This window comes from Topomyia yanbarensis, chromosome 1 (genome assembly GCF_030247195.1).
Source record: "Topomyia yanbarensis strain Yona2022 chromosome 1, ASM3024719v1, whole genome shotgun sequence".
In the NCBI taxonomy this organism is placed as follows: Eukaryota; Metazoa; Arthropoda; class Insecta; order Diptera; family Culicidae; genus Topomyia; species Topomyia yanbarensis.
This window is the reverse complement of record NC_080670.1, coordinates 64,377,682-64,384,905: the sequence shown is the minus strand read 5'-3', so window position 1 is coordinate 64,384,905 and position 7,224 is coordinate 64,377,682.

Genomic DNA, 7,224 nt, shown 5'->3' with positions numbered 1-7,224 from the left:
TTGCTAAGGAGAATGGTAGAGGAAGATATAATCAGATTTTCTGAAGATCTTTTTTTTTGTTCAAACGAAGGGAAATAGGCAAAAGGAGCAAAACATTGGGACTTGGTGTGAAGATGATCGTAAAGCAGGACTGCGGATTGTTATAAAATCCGTGTTCGTGGGTTAGTATTGATGGTAGAAGATTCGAGTTGATTAGTTGGTAAGACGATACTGTCAACTATTATTCATTCCAGGCAATCGATGGTACTTATTATAGCACCAGAGTTGGCTGGTTTGTATGATAGACCTACATTATGCCATGGTTACGATTAGATACAGGGGTTTCTAGAAATGCCAGAAGAAAGAGAAGAGAGTAAAAAATTCATATATTGTTGGATTTTAAAAAGTTAGATAAGAGACATATGGGGATGATCGCGGATAACCAGTACATCCCGGACGTAAACGTCGGGATTTGGATCCGAAGAAAATCCTTTAACTGGTACCACAATATGCATGTACCACATGTACGATGTCAAGATAACCGCCACTATACGCGCTAAGACCGCTCTCAAAAAGCCCAATATGCTGGGGATGCGCAGCCAAAAATGAAGGCACGACCTACATCCATCTCCAAGGCTCCGTCGATACGTTCGGGCTAATGTAGTTTAGCTACCTCAGTGCTCCAATAAATTTACCAACTTTCGAGCGTACTGAAAAATTCGTTAAAATTAATAGATCTTTCATAAATATTACTTTTGAATGACCCCCCTCCCCTTGCTAAAAAGTCCGCTTTCTCATTACTCGGCATCTGGTATATTTCAGAGAAAGCTCTTAGGTACCTCCGCATTTTAAAAAGACGGGAATCGTTCTCTACGCTTTATCCAATGGAGGGCCTCCATAGAACTTCGGCTACCTGTAATGATGAAGTAATGGTCATTCCGCACTTTTTACATTTCTTATAAAAGAAATGTATAGAATTCGCTCAAACTTTCAAGATTTTTTCCGAAGCCCGGAGGGCCGAGTCTTATATACCAATCGACTCAGCTCGAAGATTTGGGACAATATCTGTGTGTGTGTGTGTGTGTGTGTATGTAACGGACAAATTCTCATTCGTGTTTCTCAGCAATGGCTGAACCGATCTTATCCAAACCAATTTTAAATGAAAGAACTAAAAAACAGTATGAACGCTATTAATTTGTTTTTGATTCTGATGTTTAGTTTTCAAGATATGAATGTTTGAATGCGTAAAAATGGCGTTTATTGCAGTTTTTTAGGTTATCTGCCGAAATTGACAATATAGATTAACAATTTATATGTTTTTAGACAGGTTTAACGAATACCTTTCGAACAAGCTATAGATTGTTGAAATCGGACTATTATAAAAAGAGATATTTAACATTAAATGCGGATGAAAGATTTGTATCATTTCCCATTGCCAGAAATATGACCAAAAACATGTAATCTATTATTAACGCCAAAACGGCTTATTTTGGGTCAATAGTATCTTCGGAGAATTTAATGGAGGCAATATGCCCTTTCTTTTGGTATTGTGCTTTTGCTGATTAATTTGTAGCTCTTACTTTTGCGAATAACTTTATTAAAGTCTTTAAATATCTATTTTGAATACCTTAAAAGTTATGGCTTGTTGTTTGTGGATTACTCTTTGTCGCCTATTTATTGTTCAATATAGTAATAATCCATTGAAATAAGCTAAACATATTTCGATAAAACAAATTTCGCATTTCATTTTACTATCTACAACAGCTAGAAATAATCTCCGAACACTTCCAAGTTGTCTGGAAGGAACTTGATAACTTATCAGTGCGAAAATGTTCATTTGTGCGAACCTTCTGACTGCAATTTTTCTAACTTATAATCATCGGATCGATCTGAAACATATCTGAAAATGAAAAGCGAAATAAATAACTCCAAGCAACGGCGTAGCCAAGAGAAGGTTTTGGGGTTTAACACCATACAAACCCCCCCCCCCCCCACAACACCCAAAAAAAAAATATTGGATTGAAGCTGAAAATTTATTGATGCAGACTGATTTAATTCAATATTACAATAATAATTATCTGATCCGTAGATTGATAACCTGTTGTTGTAAACATCATGAGGACTTTTGATAAATTGTCGGAATGGAGTCCTGATATGTAACCGATCTATTGGTCTTGATTTCACAGTTGTCTAATAGCATCAATATCAAATTCCTGCCTGAAAACATTCCAATAGAAAATTCCAGAGTTCTGTAATCAATCATAATCCTCAGATTTATTTTCAAATTGAGCTCGTTTTTGTAGAAATGTACTGTAATAAGGGTCTTTATTTAACCCATTATAACCCAGCTATGTTAAAACTTTTGGTTATTTATACAATACTTCGTGAAGCGTCATATTATGCCCAAATAAGTATGGGAAAAATAAAATAATCACTTCGGAACGTTTTGTTGCGGAAAAAACCAACGTATGAAATTTCATACGCTGGGCTGATAGGGTATCAAAAAATCATTACAGAGAAAATTCGTGTAATACTCTTCTATTTAGCAGGAAATCGAATAATATATTCAACCTTGCGAGATCATTCATTTCTCAGCTTTTTTGAATGATTTTAACACTTCCCCCCTCTCTCGTACCGTTTCGTCTCATGATAGGTTCGTTGGATCAAACCATCTTTCCCTTAAACTTTGTGACTATTTTAAGACAAAGAACATTTACTTACGAGAATTTGCATAAAAACATATTCTGGTTAGAAGCAAGCATAATTTGCAACGTATTAAGAATTTGATACCTTTGAATGCACAGATTCAACGTTAAAATCGGCGAGAATGTTGTAAATTCCCTCCGGGTCCTAAAGAGGAAATAATTTCGCCTTAGAAAAAAAGATATCGGTTCAGCCCAGCGTATGAAATTTCATACCTTGAACTACCAGCAGAATTTTCGCAATTGTTTCGCCAATTTCTTCCATTTTTTCGCACTGAGTCTTTTACACTTCTCGTGGCCATTTGTTCTCAATCAGAAACAAGAGTTGGTGATTTATAAGAGAAATTTAATAATATGTATTGTTCATATTTAGGTTCGCATTTTGTCCAACTTTGATATTCAAAAACACAATTAAATTTTATAAAAATAGATGATTTAGCATACACATTATAAATTATTGGGTATTAATTAACGTTCAACGAAGACTAGAAGTTTGAAGACGCGTTTATTGTATAACAAGAATGGTTCAGAAATGTGTTGTTTTTGTGTATGAAATTTCATACGCTAGGACATAATGGGTTAATAGGAAGCGAAGTTAAAATTGATTTAATGTCTATGAAACATAGAACTGCTCACCAAAAAAATGCATAACTTTCAACATTTGCTAAAAATGTTTTTGCCTTTCTCATTCACTCTAAAATTCGTCAATCTAATCCCGACCCGGAGAGCCGTGTGTCATATGCCAATCGACTCAGTTCGTAGAGATCGGAAAATGTCTGTGTGTGTATGTATGTGTGTGTATGTGTGTATGTGGAAAAAAATGTGACCTCTGTTTCTCAGAGATGGCTGAACCGATTTGCACAAAGTTAGTCTCAAATGAAAGGTACAACCTTCCCATCGGCTGCTATTGTTTTTTTTATTGATTGGACTTCTGGTTCCGGAGTTACGAGTTGAAGAGTGCAATCACACAGCAAATTCCCATATAAACTGAAATGAAAAATTTTCAAAATCAAATTTGTATTTTTGATGCCAAATGACTTTAATATGCATGAAACATTGAGATGTTTGACAAAAATTGACTTCTTTGGACTTTGGTACATTTTTGCCTTTCTCATATAGAAAGGTTATGCAATCACTCTAAAAATCGTCAATCATACCGGCCCGGAGGGAGTATGCAGTGAGGGGTTGCTAACAAGTTGAAAATTTTTGTCAGGACCTGGACCTCCCGGATCTTTCTCCATGATCCGCCGGTGGTTTCAAGCGATGTTTCAATATCACATAGTATCTCAAGATCGTGGCTATCGATCCATTGTATGTATGTGCAAATTTTTTTTTTTTTTTTTGTAAAATATGTTTATTTGTCGGTTTTGTTATAGTTAAAATGTTATCACAAAATAAATTGTTTTGGTGTTAATTAAGAATTTGGAACTCGAAGTCCAAATTACTTGCATTCACCCTAACGTCTAGGTTGTTCTGAATGAAGGAAATGTAGCAAAACAAAAGTTTGAGGACTTTTGTTCTTGTTGTCGCCGTAAATCGTTCTAATGAAGGTCTCATCAATTCGTCGTTTTGTAAACGCCGTCCGCCGGTCACCACCAGCACTTTTTCTCGTAGTAGTGTGTAAGCCTCTTGTACTCTGTCGCACTCGAAAAATTTGTGCTGTATGGTTTCCACTGGTTCTACACAGTACAGGCAGTTCTCACCGTCTGTTCTCCTCATAGTGTGTAGTAGTCGTCTGTGTGGGACTTTTTGGTTTACCCACATGAACAATATACCCCGTTGCTCGGGAAGAAGCGCACGGGAGGATATATTCTTCCAAATGCGTCTCCAGTTTGCTCCCGGGTTGGAAATTTCCACTTTGGCTCTGTCGGTGCGCTCAATGAAGAAGCGAGTAATTAGATCGGTGGTTGGGCTTTGGCGAATTTGGATAGGAAGTGTTGGGATGTTTGCTAGGATAGTTTTTAGGCAGGGAAGAGAAATTGCTCGCGGTGGATTTGCTTGGTAAAGGAAGGAAGAGTAATAGGGGAGGGATTCAATCTCTTGTAAGTGGCGATTTATCAGCAACGCTTTACATTTTATCGCAGGCAGTTGTAGTTTTAAACCGCCGTGATCTTTGCTGCGTGCTAGTTGCTGCATAGGTACTGTCGCACATGCGCCACGGAAGAGGTAGGACCGCATGGTAGCTGTAAGTTTAGCCACTTGAGCTTAGGGTTCGTCGCGGTTGCGGTAATTACCGCAACCGCGCGGTATTTACCGCACCCGCACCGCAAAATCTGCGGTGCGGTGAGACACTTTTTCCCGCAGATGCGGTGCGGGAAAGAGCTTTTACCGCGCGGTTTTACCGCAACCGCACCGCAAAACAAATGATAAAGTGATAATTTTGATTATTCTAAATTGATAAACAGACTGCTATAATGAAAGAAAATCTAGCTGTGTCCGAAATATTTTGACGCTATTATTTTTACGACATATTTGGACTAGTTATTTTATACTTCTAAGTAAAACTTCACTAACTAACCATTTCAAATACATAAAATGCAAGATCCAAATAGAGACAAAATTATTAGATATTTAAAAACAATAAATGTTTACTCTTAAATCCAATTTAAAAGTTAATCACTTCTCTCGATTTCTGTTGGAAATCGTGGAATTATGAATCGTTTTCGATATCAATTTGGTAAACATGTTGGTGTTTACCAAATTTTCCTCCTTAGGGTGAAATATAGCATAGTGCTTTCGCATAGGCCTGCTAAGCCAAGACAAGTTTCGGCTTCACTGTGTCTCATCGGTATAAACAGAACTTCTGCTCGGACGGGACATCACGTTTGATCAGTCGTTCGATTGAAACACAAAGTGTGTTTTAGTTTTAATGGATTTGCGTCAAGCCGGAGCTAATCTATTCCGACAAAAAGTTAGTGTCGGTTTCTGATGAGGCGAAGCCGAAACGCAACTGTGTAAGAAATAAGGATTTGTGCCCTCAAGTGCAAAGACTGGTTTTACCAACAAATTTTCACCCTAGTGAGAAATTTTGGTGTACACCAAATTTTCCTCCTTAGGGTGAAATATAGCATAATGCTACATAACTTTTTTTCGCGTACTTCCATTTAAATTTACTATAATTTTCTACCAAATTAGGTCCTAATATTTTTCAGTCAAGACTATTTTGTAGCTTTTTTGAAGCTTTTGTTGCCAAATACCACATAGTTTGACTCCCGTTCACTTCAATTGAAGTTTTTGCCATTGGCTCTTTGGCAAAATATTAGAATAAAATATATTAAATTCTGGTGTGGTGTGGAAAAGCGGGCATCGAGCGGCTACCTTCTACCAGAGCTGTGGTACAACCAACGAGCTGGGAACCGGCTTCATAGTGCTGGGCAAGATGCGCCAACGTCTGATCGGGTGGCAGCCGATCAACGCAAGGATGTGCAAGTTGAGGATCAAAGGCCGTTTCTTCAACTACAGCATCATCAACGTGCACTGCCCACACGAAGGGAGACCCGACGACGAGAAAGAAGCGTTCTACATTCAGCTGGAGCAGACATACGACGGTTGCCCTCTGCGAGACGTGAAAATTGTCATCGGCGACATGAACGCACAGGTAGGAAGGGAGGCAATGTACAGACCGGTGATCGGGCCTAACAGCGTGCATTCCGTATCAAATGACAACGGCCAACGATGTGTGAACTTCGCAGCCTCCCGTGGAATGGTAATCCGAAGCACCTTCTTCTCTCGCAAAGATATCCACAAAGTCACCTGGAGATCACCGGACCAAGTAACAAAAAATCAAATCGACCACGTTCTAATCGACGGTAGATTCTTCTCGGACATCACAAACGTCCGCACTTATCGCAGTGCGAATATAGATTCGGACCACCACCTGGTTGCAGTATGCTTGCGCTCAAAACTTTCGACAGTGCATAGCTCTCGTCGAAGCCGAACGCCGCGGCTAAACATCGAGCGGCTACAAGATGGCAGAGTGGCTCAAGAATACGCGCAGCAGTTGGAAGTGGCACTACCAACGGAAGAGCAGCTAGGCGCAGTTGCCCTTGAAGATGGCTGGAGAGATATCCGACCCGCCATAGGTAGCACCGCAGCCACTGCACTAGGTACGGTGGGCCCGGACCGAAGAAGCGACTGGTACGACGGCGAATGCGAGCAGTTAATCGAAGAGAAGAATGCAGCATGGGCGAGAATGCTGCAACACCGCACGAGGGCGAACGAGGCGCGATATAAACAGGCACGGAACAGGTAGAACTCGGTTTTCCGGACCAAAAAGCGCCAGCAGGAAGACCGAGATCGCGAAGCGATGGAGCAGCTGTACCGCGCTAAAGACACACGGAAATTCTACGAGAAGTTGAACCGCTCGCGCAGGGGCCACGTACCACAGGCCGACATGTGCAGAGATACAAACGGGAATCTGCTCACGGAAAAGTGTGAGGTGATCCAGAGGTGGCGGCAGCACTACGAAGAACACCTGAACGGCGAAGCAGCAGACGACGAGGATGGCACGGTAACGCACCTGGGAGCACGCGCGGAAGACATT